Genomic DNA, 19,762 nt, shown 5'->3' with positions numbered 1-19,762 from the left:
CTGAAAGGCCTAAATAAGAGTGGATGTGGAGAGAAGGTTTCCAATATTGGGAGATTCTAGGATCAATGGACACGGCCTCTGAGTAAAAGGATGTACCTTTAGAATGGAGATGAGGAGGAATTTCTTTAACCAGATCATGATGAATTAGTGGAACTCATTGCCATTGACGGCTGTTCGAAAAGGATATTGATCGGTTCTTGATTAGTAGAGGCATCAGGGGTTAATGGAGAAGGCAGGAGAATGGGGCAAGAGGGAAAAATAGATCAGCCATGATAGAATGTCACTGCAGGCTCGATGGGCCGAATGGCCTAATTCTGCTTTATGCCATGATCATATATATCTTCACAAATTCACCATTATAAATGGTTGCCATGTTACACACCACACTTTGAGAGCAAACTACCCATAGATCCTTTAGTGATTTAGTGCACAGAAATACTCAACAAGTGAGAATATGATGTTGGTGAAATTGTGCAATAAAAATAAATTTGGAGTTGCGGCCCATAACACATCTCCGGTGACACGGCTTAACTGCCAATGAGTTTACAACGTGTTATCTATTGCCACAGTGTGATACCCATGCAGTGTGTCCACATGGCAAGTTACTCATCACAGCCATCACGTCCATCTCACGCCTCATGGGGTTCAACAGGAACAAATAAACCCTTCAAGCAGCGAGGATCCCTGGCCACGCTCTGAGCTGGGGAGCAACACACCACGTAAGAGATGCAAAAGGAATAATGAGCAAAGAAACTAACATTAAAATGTATTATTTGCGTCACGTAACAATCACTGCAGTGTGTGTGAAATATTTTGACAGACGTGATGAACAGAACTTCAAGCTTTTGTTTCTCAGTCATTGGTTATAGAATACAGACCAAACAAAGGAAATGTTACATTTGCAACATGTAAAAGTCACCTTGATTTTGCCAGACCTTTATGTGTTTTGTAAGAGCTACAGGGTGAAAATGTGTCTATTGTCTAATGAGCTGAAAGCGTATTAATCATAGAAAATGAGAAATGAAACCGACGATTAGCATCTCACCACTTTATTCACACTATTATTGCGATGTTTGCATCTCCTAGAAACACAAATACATTATGTTCTTCATGTTGACTGCAAGATTGTTCTGAAGGATGGAGTTTAACGCAACAAACGGTCAGAAGAATATTTGCCACTTAACAGTATCTGTGAGTAGGTACCACGGTCACATACTATTGAAGATAATGCCAAGTAATTTACAATGTTCTGGGTTGGTGAACACCCAATAGAGCTAATGAATCAACAGTGTGCTTATTTCTACCATGTAAATGTAATATTTTTCAATAAATAAAAATCCCAAATCAAAAGAACAAGGCAAATCATGAGATGCATCTTCCAAACGAGATGTTTCAAAAATGATTCTATAGGCATACTTAGACGTGCATTAAGGGTTAGTTTTAGTTTAGAGGCAGCACGGAAACAGGCCTATTGGCCCACTGTGTCTGCGCCGACCAGCGATCACCCCATAGACAAACACTATCCTACACACACTGGGGACAATTTACATTAATACCAAGCCAATGAACCTACAAACTTGTGCGTCTTTGGAGTGTGGGACGAAACTGGAGATCCCGGAGAAAATCCACGCAGGTCACAGGGGGAATGTACAAACTGCGTACAGATCCGCAGTCAGAATCAAACCCAGGTCTCTGGCGTTGTAAGGCAGCAACTCTACCGCTGCGCCACTGTGCCGCCCATAACTTGAAGATGTGTTACAATGACCATGAGAGATTAACAGCTCCCAATGCACCCACTCCCATGTTTCCAGTCAGTGGTCCAGCTGACTTCAAACTATCTGGCGGATGACAGATACAGCTCAAAGGAACAAAGACCAATTTCTCCACATTCACCATTTGTCATTTGTGCTTTGTCCTAACCTGTGTGCCAATGTGACCATCTTTCCTTCATGAATGTTCAGGCAATATTTCAAGTCCGAGTCAATATTGAATCTGAAGAAGGGTCTCGACCCGAAAGGTCACCCATTCCTTCTATCCAGAGATGCTGCCTGTCCCACTGAGTTACTCCAGTATTTTGTATCTATCTCTAAATATTTCAACAAGTTATGGAGTCATAGTGTCATAGTGATTCAGCACTGAAAAGGGCCCCGGCCCAACTTGTCCATGCCGAACTAGATGCCTTATCTAAGATAGTCCCATTTGCCCGTGTTTGACCCGAATCCCTCTAAACTTTTCCTATGCTTGTACCTGGCCAAATGTCATTTAAATGCTGTTATAGTACCTGCTTCAACTGCTGCCTCTGTTTGACCCTTTTATATACCCGCCACCTCTGAGTGAAAAGGTTGTCCCTTATGTTTGTATTAAATCTTGCCGCTTTCTTCTTAAACATTTGTCCTCTTGTTTTGATTCCCATACCTTGGGTAAAAGTCTCTATGCATTTCTTTGTTTCTCTCGACAAGTTGTGTATTTATTCGCATGAAACTCATCTCTACCTCGGTCCCAAGGCTCCGAAAAGGTCTTATCTTTCAGGTTTCTATTCCTCCTCAGAAACTTCAGGTTAAACACTGTTCAGTCTTGATCGTATCCTGAGATAGCCTCCTAAAAGCTCCAAAAGATACACATCAATCGAATGATGAGTATCTTGGAGAGGAATGAACCACAGGCAGTATCTTCCCCAAAGACCACTAAACACTTCCCTTTAGGAAGACACTGGGGAGATATAACTAGCAGTTAAAGCAACTGGAGAATATTTAATCATTTCCTCGTAAAGGAAGCATTCTAAGAATCCCCAAATTGTTTTTCACCACAAAGGTGCAAAGCATATTTCTTCAGACCCAACAACAGAAGTCAGACTGATAATATGTTGACTCCCTTTGCTAAAAATTAAATATCCTTCAATTAAATAACCCACTTTTGGCGTAAGTTGATGTAAAACAAGAGCTGTTAAAGGTTCTGAGTTTGTATTTGTTTTTTACCACAAAGGCTGTGCAAAGCATATTTCTTCAGACCTTTCAACAATGTAACAAAGAGCTAGCACGAGCTAAATTAGAAAATAATCCCACCTTCCATGGCGGGCTGTACTTCTACCAAGTTCCTAATATAACAATGTTCAGAACATGATTCTTACACCTTGAGGGGAGTGTGGAAGAGAGGCAGTTGAGACAAAAGAATATTATGACACAAGGCATGGTGAGAAGCGGGAGAGACTTGTGTTAATGCCACGTCTCAAATATAACCTTCAGAAATGGAATGTTGGAGAGATTGCTAAAACATACAGTGCAAAGTTATGGTGTAAAAATACCAAGTGAACCTTTACAAGTGTACACATTACTCGCCCAAGTCTAACAAGGACACACAGGGGAGTATTAATGTGTTATGTGATGATAAACATACAAAATAGAAGTCGGATCAATCTTAGACCCCTCGTGCCTACTCTGCCATGAGATAAGACCATGGCTGGTACCCTTCAGCACCAGCTCTTGATTCCCTTCATCATTGTATTTCAAAAGCTGATACAGTGGAGATTGAGGAAGCGATGACACAAGGTCCTACTGAAACTAGTCCAGAAGTAACAGCTTCCTCAAGTCAAGAAGATAGAACACCAATGATACTACAGAATGATTCTCGACGCTGCCAGCACTGTTCGAACAAGAACATTTGTCGCAGACGCAGATAATTGCCAAGAAGATGGATGTGGCCAGGAAGCTGAATTTGCAGCAGTGATTGAAGATAGTGATTTCATCTCACCAATGTTCAGATACAGGACACTTCCTGACACCCAGAATTATTGGATGAGCAGAAGTCAGACTGATAATATGTTGCTTCCCTTTGCTAAAACTTAAATATCCCTAATTTCCATAACCCACTGTTGGCGTAAGCTGATGGAAACTAAGTGCTGTGAATGGTTCTGAGTTTGTTTTAGTTGACGCCACAAAGGCTGTGCAAAGCAAATTTCTTCAGACCTTTCTTTATAGGTGGAATTAAGTTGTATTGTTTGTCGATAGTTAAGTCACCTGGATTTTTTGAACGCATCAGGCAGAAAGGAATGGAACACATAGAATATAGGAACAGAAGTCATGCTCTGCATATTCAGTATGATCATGGCTGATCATCCATATTTAGTACTCTTTTCGAGCTTTCTTCGCATGTACCTCGATCCCTCAAGTTTTATGAACTACATCAAACTTCTTGAATGTATTTAATGATCCAGCTTCAACTATTTTCTGTTAGTAATTTCACAACTAACAACTAACCAAAAATATTAATTAAACTAAATACGTGCACTCCTACAAAGAGTAATGTATTTGCTAGTACATTTACCTTTTGTGTTACATTGGAATATAACAACAAAAAAAGTAATTCTCGACTACTCCGCCCTTCAATATGATTGTGCCAATATTTCACTTAAGTGCATTTTCCTGCACTAACTCCATATTCTTTGATCAGCTTAATATCTAAAAACCTATTGATCTCTGTGTTAAGTGTACTCAGCACTAGCCCTCCACAGCCTTCCAAATATTCATTACAATCCAGACCAAGACATTTCTTCTCATCTCAGAACATCATCCTTTGTGATTTTGACCCCTGGTTCCAGATGTCCCATCAGTGGGGAGCACCATCCATGCATCCGTCCTGTCAAACCTTGTACGGATTCTATAGCAATATTGCTTCTTATTTTTCTCGAAAGCCTGTGCCCTATTTCCTCTATGGACAAAACTCTCTTCACAAGGATAACAGGTGGAACTTTAATGCACCTTCCTCTATCGCAAGCTTTTCCTTCCTTAGGGAGACAGATCAGATCCGTACACAGTGCCCCAAGTGGGCTCTCACCAAGCTTGTCTGTAATTGCAAACGGGTTTCTTCACTGCATTCGGCCCCTTTACATTAACTCGTAATAAGATATTTTACAATGAAACCTAGGCCACCTTCTGAATACCTTTTCTGCTTTTCTCTTGAACTTTGAGAATTAGAACAACGTCAGAAATGCTTTGTGTTATTAGCTCATCAGGTTATGAATTGTTGGCATTTAAAATATTGAATTTGAGATTTTTCTAAAGATATAGGCAACCCAAACTAACAAAGGAAATGCTGCATGAATCTTGCTCCAAATGGTGGCGTGCTCCCGGCCTAATCACTACACAATAGGGATTGATTGGGTGGAGATTCAGTCTACATGCAATCTACAGCTCTGTCCCACCTATGGGAAAGGGAAATACAGGTGCATGAGTAGACCATTCGGCCCTATGGGCCAGCACCGCCATTCAATATGATCATGGCTGATCATCTCAAATCAGTAACCCCTGTTCCTGCTTTTTACCCATATCCCTTAATTTCTTTAACCCTAAGAGCTAAACCTAACACTCTCTTGAAAACAAATTGACAATGTACTAGCAAGTAAATGCTGAAAACAGCGAAGAAGTAAAAATAAAGAGAACATTCTTGAAATATAATATTTATTTTCTCCAACAGAGAGCCCAGTGAAAACTATTGTTCAATGGAAGATGATAATTGCCTTCACTATCATCATAAAGAACCATTCCTGGCGCCAAGCAGACTGTTAGCAGAAGATAATATTGATCGAGGCATAATTACCACCACAGCCACTGGAAACTCTTTGCCTCCCAGGAAACATTCCAAACGTGTTCTGCCCCTTCCAGATTCCCCTGTATTTCCTTACACAAGTGTTTATTGTTTTGATTCACTCAATTACCCTAAAGCTGGTTCCTCTGCTGTAGAAAATGACAATGGTCATTAATTGTTGTCTTGCAGTTCATCCCAATGGGCTTCATTAGACTTACACTGTGACCACTGAAATCATAAGGTCATAAGGGATAGGATAGAATTAGGCCATTCGGCCCATCAAGCCTACTCTGCCATTCGAGATCTATCTCTACCTCATAACCCCATTTCCTGCCTTCTCCCCATAACCTCTGACACCTGCACTAATCAAGAATATATCTATTTTAATCTCTGCCTTAAAAATATCCACTGACTTGGCGTCCACAGCCTTCTTAAAGCATTCCACAGATTCACCACTTCTTCAAAAGTTGGGGGGGTCGCAAGTCATGGAACAGAAACCCTAACCAATCCTGCCTTATGTTCACGATCCCTTTCAAACGTGATAAAAGGGTAGGGTGCCAGTATCCTACACTCCCCATTGACACTGAAAACCCTCCATGGACACGGGTGAAGTCAACAAAGCAGAACCTGAGCAAGGACCCATCTAATCTATCGATATCACCCATGAATTGCACACATTGCTCCGCTGGACCAGCTGGCATCAAACAAGACTCAAAGGAGCTGCAAAAGCCTAGGTGGATACATGACTTTCCAAACCATCATTCTCTGAAGCCCATACCTCTTTCAACGTTGACCTACTGAGTCTCTCCGCTCCGTCGACTCTAGGAGTTGGGTGGGCACTTAAGACGGTGGCAGGAAGCAGGAGATCAACTCTTAAGTGTATTGATTAAAGCAGACCTCTGAATTATTAATCGGCCGCGTGCCTGCCGAGAACTCGCTACTTACTGCAGGAAGGCAAAACCATCAGCGAGAGACCGCGGCACAATAATAAATCTCAAGAATTATATTTCACCGTTCAAAGCTTCTACCCTAACCATTGCAAAATAGCAACAAGGCTGCTGCACTGTAACTGGGGCCGTTTAACATTTGGCGTGAGAGTGTTATCATGGTCTCAAAGCGCATGTTGCCAACTCCAGGGCATACATAATCCAAGGGAGTTGGGGTCCATGTCGCTTCTGCGACCAACCTCTGGAGATAAGGGTTGTTCTAGCGGACAGGATCCAGCCGGTGATAATATTCGCTCGCGTTAAAAAGGGAGATAGGCGGAGGAGAATAGACCGCGGATGTCTTTGGGAATGAATGATGTGCAACTAGAGAAGAGAGGAGGGGGAGGGAGGACGGGGTAACTGTAGAAGCCAGCCGAGACCGCCGTCAAAATCAAATCAAATAGCAAATATTTCACATGCACAAAACTGGGCGTAAAACTGTTCCGAAATGATATCGGTGCGAATTATATGCTCTGCCGTCACTGAGAAACTAATTTGGCAAAGGAAAAAAATAACCATGATATAATTTAAAAGCTAGTATCTACTCAAAAGATTACAGCAGGCGCTCCATACCTCTGTGTTAATGCGGTGTGTAGATTACAACGTCGCTCGGGACCCTACAGTCGATCCCCTCTAACCCACCCCATAGAGTTGCAGCTCCGATTATTCCGCTTACAGCACGCACACACACACACGCCCTCTCTACTCCAGCGTCTAATCGGAAAAGCAGCTCTAATCCTTCCTTGTTTAAACCATGGTTTCAAAAAAAAAAAATCAATAATCCCAATTAAATCGCTGATGATCCCGCGGGAAGAATTCCTAGTGGTTGCAATCTTTTTGTTTATGTATACCTTACATTCTTAAAACACGTCGCCAACTGCTCCAAATTAAGACACCAATGTACAGATTCGTTGGGCGACTTTGAGAGCTCTTTGTTCATTGTATTGCCACAGCCGGCAAGCTTGGTCGAGGCGCAGGAGAGTCGCCCAGTTGCGGTGATGTTATTTCAAGGAGGCTGGACTCACTTCTGAAGGGAAGGCACCTGCACCGATGTCTTCCCGTCTTGGGCATCAACAAATGCTCCCTCCCCTCCAAACTGGCCTAAAGAGCTTCGCGCTTCAGATGAAGGAAAACCAATGCACAGTATTTTGTGTTCCAATGGTGGGACCCACCTGCGCTGATCATGGAAACATTTGCAAGGATTGACATATAATTTTCCTCGAAGGTAGACACAAAATGCTGGAGTAACTCAGAGGGTCAGACAGCATCTCGGGAGTAAAGTTTCGGGTGGAGACCCTTCAGACTGGCATTAATCAGACTTTCAGTGTGAAGAAGGGTTTCGACCCGAAACGTCACCCATCCCTTTTCTCCAGAGATGCTGCCTGACCCGCTGAGTGCCTTGTGTCTACGGTTTAAACCAGCATCTGCAGTTCCTGCCGACACATACAATTTTCCCCTCCTTGCTTCTCTGGTACCTAGGCTCTTTTTTACTCAACTCCGTGAAAGATCCTGAACCTGAACCTTCTCACCACAGATGCTGCCTGACCTGCTGACTTTCCCCACCTTTTTCTGTTTATATTTCAGCTTTTTTTAATGGACTCTTCACTCCAGCTTACCTCCCCCTACTCACCCTACCTCCACCTTATTTCAGCAATGTTTTTTTTGATTGATGAAAAGATGTAGCATAAAACAGGCCCTTCGGTCCACCAAGTCCATGCCAGCCATCAATCAGCTGTCCACACTAGTTCTGACGTCACAGTTTATCCCCCACCCCCTAAACACCATTTTACAGAGGCTAATTACCTACAAACCCACATGTCTTTGGGATGTGGGAGGAAACTGGGACAGTGTTGCTGGGGACATTCATTGTCAGATAACAGCACTGTATACTGGGCACGGGCTGGGTAGTTGTTAGGTGTTAGACCCATCCTCTCTTATTCGTAAATGAATGAGCCAGCAATGGTATGGAGTTCACCCTCCGAAATTATGCGCATGTAAGAATTGTCAGCGGCTCACACTGAGGGTGGGATGGGATGAGTTAGAAGGAACTGCAGCTTCTGATTTAAGCTGAAGATAAACACAAAATGCTGGAGTAACTCAGCGGGACAGGCAGCATCTCTGAAGTAAAGGAATGGATGATGTTTTGGGTCGAGACCCTTCTTCACTTTGAAGGGTCTCAAAACGTCACCCATTCCTTCTCTCCAGAGATGCTGCCTGTCCCGCTGAGTTGCTCCAGCATTTTGTGGTCCATCTGCTGGGATTGGAAGACCTTGATTGTGGAGCATTTGACCACATTCCCACTAGTCCTGTAGGTTCGCTCCACTCCAGTGGGAAGCGTACTGGAGGCGAGTTGCCACATAGCAGTCAGAAAGATTTGAAACATATTTGAATAATTACAGGTGCTTGTTTAATTCCAGTTTCAATGCGATCTTATAGAAACTTACAAAATTCTTAAGGGGTTGGACAGGCTAGATGCAGGAAGATTGTTCCCGATGTTAGGGAAGTCCAGGACAAGGGGTCACAGCTTAAGGATAAGGGGGGGAAATCCTTTAAAACCGAGATGAGAAGAACTTTTTTCACACAGAGAGTGGTGAATCTCTGGAACTCTCTGCCACAGAGGGTAGTTGAGGCCAGTTCATTGGCTATATTTAAGAGGGAGTTAGATGTGGCCCTTGTGGCTAAAGGGATCAGGGGGGTATGGAGAGAAGGCAGGTACAGGATACTGAGTTGGATGATCAGCCATGATCATATTGAATGGCGGTGCAGGCTCGAAGGGCCGAATGGCCTACTCCTGCACCTAATTTCTATGTTTCTATGTTTCTATTGTGAATACATTGATCAGGGTCATGTCTTGCATGTCGTCATAAAGTAAATGTAAGTCGGAGACTAATTTCTGTAGCCAGCCAAATTTGAGGCGAATGCTCCACTGCCCTCCTGCATTGATGGTCAAAAGCTTCAGAGAAATTGAAAAATATCAATACGATGGTGGATGGTGCTCGCAACATTTTGCCTGGAATATTGGTATTGGCATTGGTTCATTGTTGTCAAATGTACTGATGAAATGAAAACCCACATCTCAATGGTTCAATCAATGGTTTCTTTATTGTCACATGTACCCAGGTATAGTGAAATACTTTTCTTGCAATCAACTCAGCAAGACACATGAGCACAGCCTTCCATTTGACCAGAGTAAACAGAACAGCCCATTGAGTCTATATACAAGAGGTGCCATTTACAGCTGGCCACAAAGGCCCATTGCAGCTGTCACCTCCATTCTGATACAAACCATAATAGTAATCCAATACCAATATACTCCAAGTTTAAAATTGGAATAAAGATCTATTTAGTCTCTTGGGCCTGTAATTCCATTCAATGTTCTCCTTCCAGTAGTGACGTTGGAGAGGCTGCATTGAACAAGACTGTAATTCCAATTAGTGTGGCATAATGGCAGGAAATCTAGTTGCTAGGAATTTCTGTTGGGGTCTCCTGGGATTAGATCTCCATGGATGTTGCCATCATCAAGATGTCACATCCTTATTGCACTGTGTGACGGAGGGATTGCTATGGAAACAGCCCTGTCCCAATAAAGACAGGAAAACTATAGTCATGGTATCTCTTCAAGAAACTGATGAAAAGAACATTTGCTTAAAATCCAAAAATGACACGTGAAAATCCTTTGTTCAGGAAAGAAAGTTTATACTTGTGAAATATGACATTACATATTACCATGTTTTAAATTGTTCAATGTGCTTCAGACAGAATCTTACCCCAGACACTTCCCCTTCTCCCCTCTCCCATCAGCCAAGAGGTACAGAAGTGTGAAAAAGCATCACTCCAGATTCAGGGTCAGTTTCTTCCCAGCTGGTGACTGGCAACTGAGCCATCCTATCACCAACTAGACAGTAGTCCTGAGCTACTATCTATCTCATAGGAGACTCTCGGACTATCTTTAATCTGACCTTTCTGGAATTTATCTTGCACTAAACGTCATTCCCTTTATCCTGTGTCCATACATTGTGGGCGGCTTGATTGTAATGATGTATAGTCTTTCCGCTGACTGGATGGCATGCAACAAAAAAAACCTTTCACTGTAACTTGGTGCACATGACAATAAACTGGACTAAAAAAAAAATAATTGAGTGCATTTACTATGATGTGTACATGGATATGCCTACATAGAACCACCAAAAGCTAATTGACCAACGGATCCACTTTCTTGATGACTGCTTGAAGCTACAGTGCTCAGAATGTGCCCATGGCTTCTGTTTACTTTGAATCTTGAATCATTCAGAGCAGATGGAGCTGTGTACATTATCGAATGCACGATGGTACATCCCAACAAAAGCAATCCATTAGCTTGAAGCTGAAATAACACTCAGATGCTGGTAGAGATTGCACAATGCTAACTTCACTGAAATCATCATGTTAGTAACTAAGTAAAGGAGGTATAAACACAACTCAACATCCGACGGCATTACTTTTTTTACTTGTTCTTTCCGCACGTTCCTTTCGCTCCTCAAACCACTTCATTGCAAGATGGCAACGGCGACTGCGCTTTCCAGAGAAGGATTGCCCATCACCTGTTACAATCGCACCATTCTTTAAAAGATATTATCTATCTGTGAATCTATCACTATTTCTCCAATGATGTTGACTACTGGAGAGACAGTTGACGGCATGGAAAGACGGCACCCGGGACAGGCTGGGTTAGCTCCCCAGTCTGTGTCTTTCGTGAGAAATAAAGCTACGGAAAGACCTAATGAACCACCGTGGCCTAAATATCCATCAGGCGAGAATGAAATGCTTGGAGAAGGAGAAGGAGGTGCAGCGCACAGGCCTTGAACCTGGTGAGACGCAGTAGGAGCCCGGCCAGGACTCACCCCACAGAGCCCAGTCCCTCCACGCACTAGAATCTCCCAACCCCTGCAGAGTGGTTACTAAGATGGCTGATCCGTGGGCGGTTGCTGCTAGGACGCAAGTCGGGGCCTGATCAACCTCGGCTGGGTCGCCTGGGTGAGGGTGTCTGATGCCGAAACACCCGATGACCCCAGGTCACATCACTGAGGATGCGTCCCAGCGCATCTACAAGTATATTTTTCACACTGATATAGGGAGAGATAGACTAAAAAAGTTGGAGGAACTCAGCGGATCAGCCAGCATCTCTGGAGCAAAGGGATAGGTGACGTTTTGGGTCGAGACCCTTCTTCAGACTGTGATTCTTTCCCTTTCCCCTGACTCTCAGTCTGAAGAAGGGTCTCTCCGAAATGTCACCTATCCCTTTTCCCCAGAAATGTTGTCTGACCCACTGAGTTACTCCAGCTTTTTGAGTCTTTGGTTTAAACCATCATCTGCAGTTCCTTCCTACACTAGATATAGGGAGAGGTTGAGCAGGCTAGGACTTTATTCCTTGGAGCGCAGGAGGATGAAAGGTGATGTGATGGACTTGCATGAGATCATGAGAGGAATAGACTGGGTAAATGCACCATCTTTTACATTGAGCAGGGGAATCAAGAACCAGAGGTCACAGTTTAAGGTGAGGTGGGGGGGGGGAAAGATTTAACAGGAACCCGAGGGCAACTTTTTTGACACAAAGGAAGGTAGGTAAATGGAACGAGATAGTGGAGAATGGTTGTGTCACAATGTTAAAAACACATTTGGACAGCTACATGGATAGGATAGGTTAAGAAGGATATGGGGCAAATGCAGGCAGGTGGGACTAGTGTAGATGGGGCATGTTGGTCAGCTGGGCAAGTTGGGCCCTTTTGTACGCTGCGTGACTCTTTGACTCCGTCCACTGTGTCTTCCACTTTGTTCTACCTAATATACTTATGCTTGACAAGAATGTATTTGTGTATAGCATTATCTGATTGGAAAGCGTGCAAAACCAAGATTGTAACTGCATCTTAGTATGTGACAATAACAAAGCTAAACTTCTCCCCTTCTATCAAACCCTTGCACTGATTAACAGCGAAAAATGGGCTGTCAAAAAGGAACTGACTGAGTTTAAATATAGATTAGTTATAAATATTGCATTATCTCATGAATTTAAAACATGGTTATATTTCACCAACGGCAGTGTGCATTGGCCAAATTTAAGATGAATTATTTGGATGAATTTAAAACGTCTTGATTAACTCGATGCAAATGGTCAATTATTGCATAATTAAATGAAGTGACTATACAGTATTTATTTATAATCTCAAGATCGTCAATGTTTCTTCAGTTCCTGGTCTTCATGAGGTCCACACTTACTTGTGTGATGTGTTTCCCCCTTTCTACCTGCATGTGACACTTAGTTGATAAATGGTCATTTTCAATAACATGGAGATTGAGTAAGTCCCTATACCTAGCCATTTAAAATGCAGCACGATACTTCTTCAAGATAATTTGCTCTTTATCATTACTCCACAACTTACAATGAAAGTGTTTGTTGTTTCTCCTCTGGTAATCAATTTAGATCATTGGAAACCAACAGCTTGTTTCAGACTATTTTATGCCATTCAATAAAAACCATCTGAGAAGGGATGGATCTGCTTATCTCTCTCTCTGTGCACTTCCTCACGGAAACATCCGTTTCTTAGTTTTGTAAGAATCACCCTTGGCCAGTTTTATTCGTTAAAGTGACATTAATGGAGATTGTATCTTTGTTGGGGGATGAAGCTTAATTCAGGTTAATCCAGGATCAGTACCAAACTCTGTCAGGTCAGGTGGATTTGATGAGGAGCAAAGCGTCCTCAATTCAAACTCCATCCAAGGGCATGTATTGATGATTGGGGAGAGGGTGTGGGTTAGGGTTGATGTTTGGCAAGCAGAGTTTACAGACAAATGCACACATACTTCCTTCATACCATTAAAATACGAGTCGCAGGCAGCTAAGGTGGTCAAAAAGGCTTTTGGCACATTGGCCTTCATCAGTCAATGTATAGAGTACAGAAGTTGGCAGATCATGTTGCAGTTGTATAATACGCTGGTGAGACCGCATTTAGAATATTGTGTTCAGTTCTGGGCACCATATTATAGGAAAGATATTGTCAAGCTTGAAAGGGTTCAGAGACAATTTACGAGGATGTTGCCAGGACTAGAGAGTGTGAGCTATAGGGAGAGGTTGAGTAGGCTGGGTCTCTACTCCATGGAGTGCAGGAAGATGAGGAGTGATCTTATAGGTGTATAAAGTCATGAGAGGAATAGATCGGGTAGATGCACAGAGTCTCTTGCCCAGAGATGGGGAATCTAGGACATAAGTTCAAGGTGAAGGGGAAAAGATTTAGTAGGAATTTGAGGGGTAACTTTTTCACACAAAGGGTGGTGGGTGTATGGAACAAGTTGCCAGACAGTTAGACAGGTACATGGATAGGACAAGATTTTGAGGGATCTGGAACAAGAGCAGGCAGGTGGGACTAGTGTAGGTGGGACATGTTGGTCAGTGTGGGCAAGTTGGGCTGAAGGGTCTGTTTCCACACTGTATCACTCTATGACTCTATGACTATGACTGCATGCATGTGTGGAATCACAAAAGGCAGAATATTTATATTTCTGGGCATTCTCGTTCTGTATTTCATTTCAATCCAATCCTAGAAAAAAAATCCTTCGTTGGCTTAATTTCCCTCACTAGGCATCTTGGGGCCGCTGAGTAAACTTGCCAGTCTAGCTTTACATTCTGAGATCTGGTCATGCTCAACATGAGAAAGCTATTCCCTCACTAAAGCATACCCATGTATGCTAACATTTACCAAGCCAAACCTGCCCTGCCTTCTAACATCATCCACCATCTTATTTTCGTAACTTCACCCAAAATAAAACCCAATCAGTTCCCATTTGAAATTTTCCATTGACTGAACCTCAGCAAATAATTGGGAGATAGTTTCAGTCTCCACTCTCCTTAACTTGACTTCAACTCTGCATGGCTTCCGCACCATTTTAACATCATGCCCTCTAGCCCCACACCAGGGACATAGTGTCACTTAGTAGAAACAAGGAACTACAGATGCTGGTTCACTAAGGAAAGACACAGAATGCTGGAGTATCTACGCGGGTAAAGCAGCATGCTTGGAGAGCATGGATAGGTGATGTTTTGGGTGGAGAATCAAGACCCTTCTACAGACCACATGTCACAGACCTCCAGTCTGAAATACAACCTTCCACCATTACATAGAAACATAGAAAATAGGTGCAAGAGTAGGCCATTCGGCCCTTCGAGCCTGCACCGCCATTCAATATGATCATGACTGATCATCCAACTCAGTATCCTATACCTGCCTTCTCTCCATACCCCCTGATCCCTTTAGCCACAAGGGCCACATCTAACTCCCTCTTAAATATAGCCAATGAACTGGCCTCAACTATCTTCTGTGGCAGAAAATTCCAGAGATTCACCACTCTCTGTGTGTAGATTACACTCTACTTTCTTCCAGGAAGTCAATTCTCCATCCCGTCAGCTAGCTCACCCTGAAGAGCTAGTTGACTACTCACTACTTTAAAAAAGGTGAATACAAGAGACCTTAACTTTTTATCTAACAGAAGTTATCTTACATAGAGTTTCCTAATTTAGACTACAGAGATTTCAAAGTTTGCCAATTAGCACACAGCAAGACTCCATATACAATAAAGACAAAAATCACAATGTTTATGATGGATTGAAAGAATATTGTCCAGATATCAAAATAATAATACTTTATAAATGATAATATTTTGGTTTATATGTCATATGGACAGCAGAGAAGCCCACATTTCCTGATTATTTATACTCAATATAACTAACGTTTCATGGTAGATTAGGCATAACAATATCTTCATCATTATTTTGTACACCGGAAATAAATCTTTTGGATATACTTTAATCATCATTTCTTCATAGAAGAGCAACGGCCAAATGGGTCGTGAAATATTTCATTTGTTGTTTGGGCTGTGTTGCCTTCTTTAAAGTAACAAAGAAATTAATAAAATCAGCTCATTTGTTGACTGATTAATGAGAGGAATTAATAGTAATTTCACCACCACTTGGAGTTCCATTCACTGTAGCACACAGAGCACCTGAACCATGCTTTACTGAGAGGCCGTCTAAAACCAGAGCCCATCAAGCTATTGCATTTCAGCACCACTTTTGTTTTGTGTGCAATATTCTCTACACAGAGATTTGTAACTTAATATTTTAATGATCATATCGTTCAAATGTAATTTACATTCCCATTTTATCTGAATCTATATTCTGCAGTCAGAACCAGGTGAATAGAAACATAAGGCACTTACGTCTTCATATACGGTATCCCTCTCCGCTGACTCTGTCTGAAGAAATGTCTCCATCTGAAACGTCACCTATTCCTTTTTTCCCAGAGATGCTACCTGACCCGCTGAGTTGCTTCAGCAATTTGTATCTATCCAAGGAACTGCAGATGCTGGAATCTTGCGTAGAACACAAAGTGCTGGAGTAACTTAGTGGATCAGGCAGCATCTCTGTCGAGCAGAAGAATAAGGAGTAAGCCATTAAGAATAAGGAGTAAGCCATTTAGAACAGAGACGAGGAAACACTTTTTGTCACAGAGAGTGGTGATTCTGTGGAATTCTCTGCCTCAGAGGGCGGTGGAGGCAGGTTCCCTGGATGGAGAGCTCTTAAAAGTAACGGTTCCCATTGTATGCTTTCAAGAGGGGGAAATCCTTTAAAACTGAGATGAGAAGAACTTTTTTCACACAGAGAGTGGTGAATCTCTGGAACTCTCTGCCACAGAGGGTAGTTGAGGCCAGTTCATTGGCTATATTTAAGAGGGAGTTAGATGTGGCCCTTGTGGCTAAGGGGATCAGGGGGTATGGAGAGAAGGCAGGTACGGGATACTGAGTTGGATGATCATCCATGATCACATTGAATGGCGGTGCAGGCTCAAAGGGCCGAATGGCCTACTGACCTACTCTTGCATCATCCGCCATTGAATGACTAAAGGGCCAAATGGCGTGTTGTCTAAAATAGGCAATGTTTTGGATCAGATAGGTTTCATGGATCCAGAGATGTTGCCTGACCCACTGAGTTACTTGTGCACTTTGTGTTTTACACCAGTTTAATGAATCTTGCTCAAGGTGTCATGGTAGATAGGAATTAATTTCACTTCCCCTGGAATAGGTAAAGGCAACTTTTTTTTTCGAATTTGTACCTGTCACTGATTCCCATTCAGAACATCCATCAACTGGAAGGTATGAATCTGCCTGATAGTTTACAGATGATAGATACAAAGTGCTGAAGTAACTCAGCGGGCCAGGAAGCATATCTGGAGATGGGTGACGTTTAAGGATGAAACCCCTCTTCAGACGTTTACACCAGATAGTTTACAGATGTTGGCTTGAAATAGCATCGGCTTGCTGGTCATTATCATTTAATTATTAGTACAATGGAATTTCAACAAGGCTAGTAGATATATTGAAAGAAAAGCCTCCTGAGTGAAGTGATGAATGACTGATGGAGAAATGTAACTTGGTGCTACTCAGTAACATGAATATTGAAGGCAAGAGCAGTAGAGAAAAATATCTATTTCATACACGTACGTGATCAAGATTTTTCAGCATTCAAACCTATGCTATCCATCTTGCAAATTGTACACCAGTGTGTGCGGAATGCTGCTTCCTCTGTTCATTTCCGTGTTAATCATGTAATATAGGGAAAAATGAGATGCTTGAAATTCCTAGGCTCAGGAGAGCGGAATATAATTCACTAATCCATTGACAATATTTCACATTAAGCAAATTCTTAATTGCCATCACTCCTTGTCAGAGTGTTTGTTAGCATCTGTTCTTTACTGGCCACAGTGGGAATGCCTTTAAGCTTTTGACATTCAGCTTCTGTGAAATAGTTCACTGGGGCCCTTGAGATAGCGTCATTATAAAAATAAAGAAGACTCTTCCAAGCAGCAAGGTCAAGGTGACAAAACACACTGCCACTGATGGAGAAGGAGACACTTGCAAAAATGTCCCAGATGCAGATGTAAAGGAGAGGCTATGGTGAATTTGTCGATGAGGTAGAGTCTACAGGTTTGCAGAATTAGGGGTCCAGGCAAAATATGAAGGTTGACAAGAATGGGAATGATGGGTCATGTTGATAAATGGGATGAGTGGGAAAAGGGAAGATCTGGGTTAGCATATAATGAGCGTTTGATAGCACTGGGCCTATAACTTGCAGGAGTTCAGAAGGTTGAGGGGGGACCTCATTGAAACTTACAGAATAATGAAAGGCATAGATAGAGTGGGTGTGGAAATGATGTTTCCACTGGTGGGAGAGTCTAGGACCAGAGGTCAGAGCTTCAGAATCAAAGGGTGCTCTTTCAGAAATGAGTTGTGGAAGAACTTCTTTAGTCAGAGGGTAGTTAATCTGTGGAGCTCATTGCCACAGAGGGCTGTGAAGGCCAAGTCAGTGGATATTTTTATTCCCTCCCTGTTAAGGTACATGTGGAACATAATCCAAGGCAGCATGTGAATAAGGCCAAGTGCAGAAGTGTCCCAACCCGAAATGTCGCCTATCCATGTCTTCCAGAGATGCTGCCTAACTAGCTGAGTTCCTCAAGTATTTTGTGTCTTTTTTCAACATGTGGGTACCATTGTTTTGGACCAGCTGGAGTTTATGAAAGATAAGAGGGTTTGAAAGGAGTGCTTCATATCCATATATAATCATAGATTGTGGAAACAGGCCTTTTGGCTCAACGTGTCCATGCCGCCCAACATGCCCATCTATGCAAGTCCCATCTGCCTGTGTTTGGCCTATATCCTTCTAAACCTGTCCTATCCATGCACCTGTCATTATGTTTCTTAAACACTGTAATAGTACCTGCCTCAACTACCTCTTCCGGCAGCTTGTTCCACATACCCACCACCCTTAGTGTAAAAATGTTGCCCCCTCAGGTTCCTATTAAATCTCTCCCCCCTCACCTTAAACCTATGTCCTTTGGTTCTTGATTCCCATCCTCGGGGTAAAGGACTCTGTGTGTGTTTTTACCCGATCTATTCCTCTCATGATTTTGTCTGATGATATGTAGGATGATGACCTTGGTGTGATGGTGTGTGTATTGACCATTCCTAATTGTCCTTGGAAAAGTGATGGCAATGGTACTCCCAGTGTTGGTTGGGGGTTTCCTGCTTTTGATCCAATGGTGAAGAGCAAAAGGCACAAATTTTGTGAGTTCAGATGGTAAATGGCTTGGAATGGCAGCGGTGTTCTCATTGACATTTAACCTTGAGATGGTAGATTCTGGAGGTTTGGGAGCTGTTGGTGATGTCTAGGAAGATTGCAGCAGCACATTGTGTAGATCATACATCGTGTATCTATGGCGGACCAGTGGTGGAGGATGGTGGATCAAACCACTGGCTTTGTCCAGGGTGGGTCTGAGCTTCTTTAATAATGTTAGAGCAACATTTACCTTGGCAAGTGCGGGATGTTCCATTACTTGTGAACAAAAAGCAAAAAACATTAAAGATGCTGACAATCTAAAATATAAACAGACAAACTCAGAAGTACTCGGCAGATCAAACAGTAACTGTGGAAGGAGGAAGAATGTTAATGTTTCAGGTCATCAACCTGAAATATTCGCTTTGGGTCAGTCTCCATAGGTATATCCACTTTGTGACTTACCCAGAATCACTTGCTACAGCACGTTAAGACCTCCTCTTATACCCACAGAACCTTAGTAGCAGGCTGACTTAAATGTCATGAATGGCTCCTAGGATATTGGTGATGGGGGATTCAAAGATGGCAATGCCATCAAATATCAAGCGTGTTAAGATAATTAATTCATCTTGTAGAAGGGTGGTCTTTGTGCAGGACAAGTGTGAGTGGCTACTTGTTGCACTGGGTCTGTACGTTATGAAGGTCACGGATTGCAGGCACAGATGAAGTATTGCAAATGGAGTGCATGCCGTGCAACTGCCAGCAAGTATCCTTCTTCTGATCTTACGATGTGGTCAAGGTGAATGATACAGCAGGAGAATTGGAGTGCGTAGAAGTCTAATCAGAGATTGCAATTACAAAGAGAGCATAGATAAACGTAATGAAGTGATTACTTAAACAAGACGTTGAAGGCATCTTTATAACTATGGAACAATGCCCAGAAAGAATCTCCACCATCAGGAGAGGAATTCTAAGAAACTGAAGCAAATTAACGTTAAGTTGGCTGCACTGAAGCGATTCTTGACGTCATTGATACAGCACGCATAACATTGATAAAAAT

General features: G+C 42.5%; 1 protein-coding gene across 2 annotated transcripts in view; it reads right to left on the bottom strand.

Moving 5' to 3' along the window:
- Positions 1 to 19,762, bottom strand: part of abcg4a (ATP-binding cassette, sub-family G (WHITE), member 4a) — a 106,014-nt gene that overhangs the window by 78,048 nt on the left and 8,204 nt on the right. Inside the window, exon 1 of one of the 2 annotated variants that reach the window (XM_055660691.1) lies at positions 7,140 to 7,499. The exons of the other annotated variant lie outside the window; for it this stretch is intronic. The gene's annotated coding sequence lies outside the window, so the exon portion shown is untranslated. Of the gene's footprint in view, positions 1 to 7,139; positions 7,500 to 19,762 lie in introns of those variants that run through there. 2 annotated transcript variants of the gene reach the window in all.

Source organism: Leucoraja erinacea, chromosome 32, assembly GCF_028641065.1.
Source record: "Leucoraja erinacea ecotype New England chromosome 32, Leri_hhj_1, whole genome shotgun sequence".
Lineage (NCBI taxonomy): Eukaryota > Metazoa > Chordata > Chondrichthyes > Rajiformes > Rajidae > Leucoraja > Leucoraja erinaceus.
The sequence above is the reverse complement of the archived record's forward strand: the minus strand, read 5'-3'. Positions and strand labels throughout refer to the sequence as shown.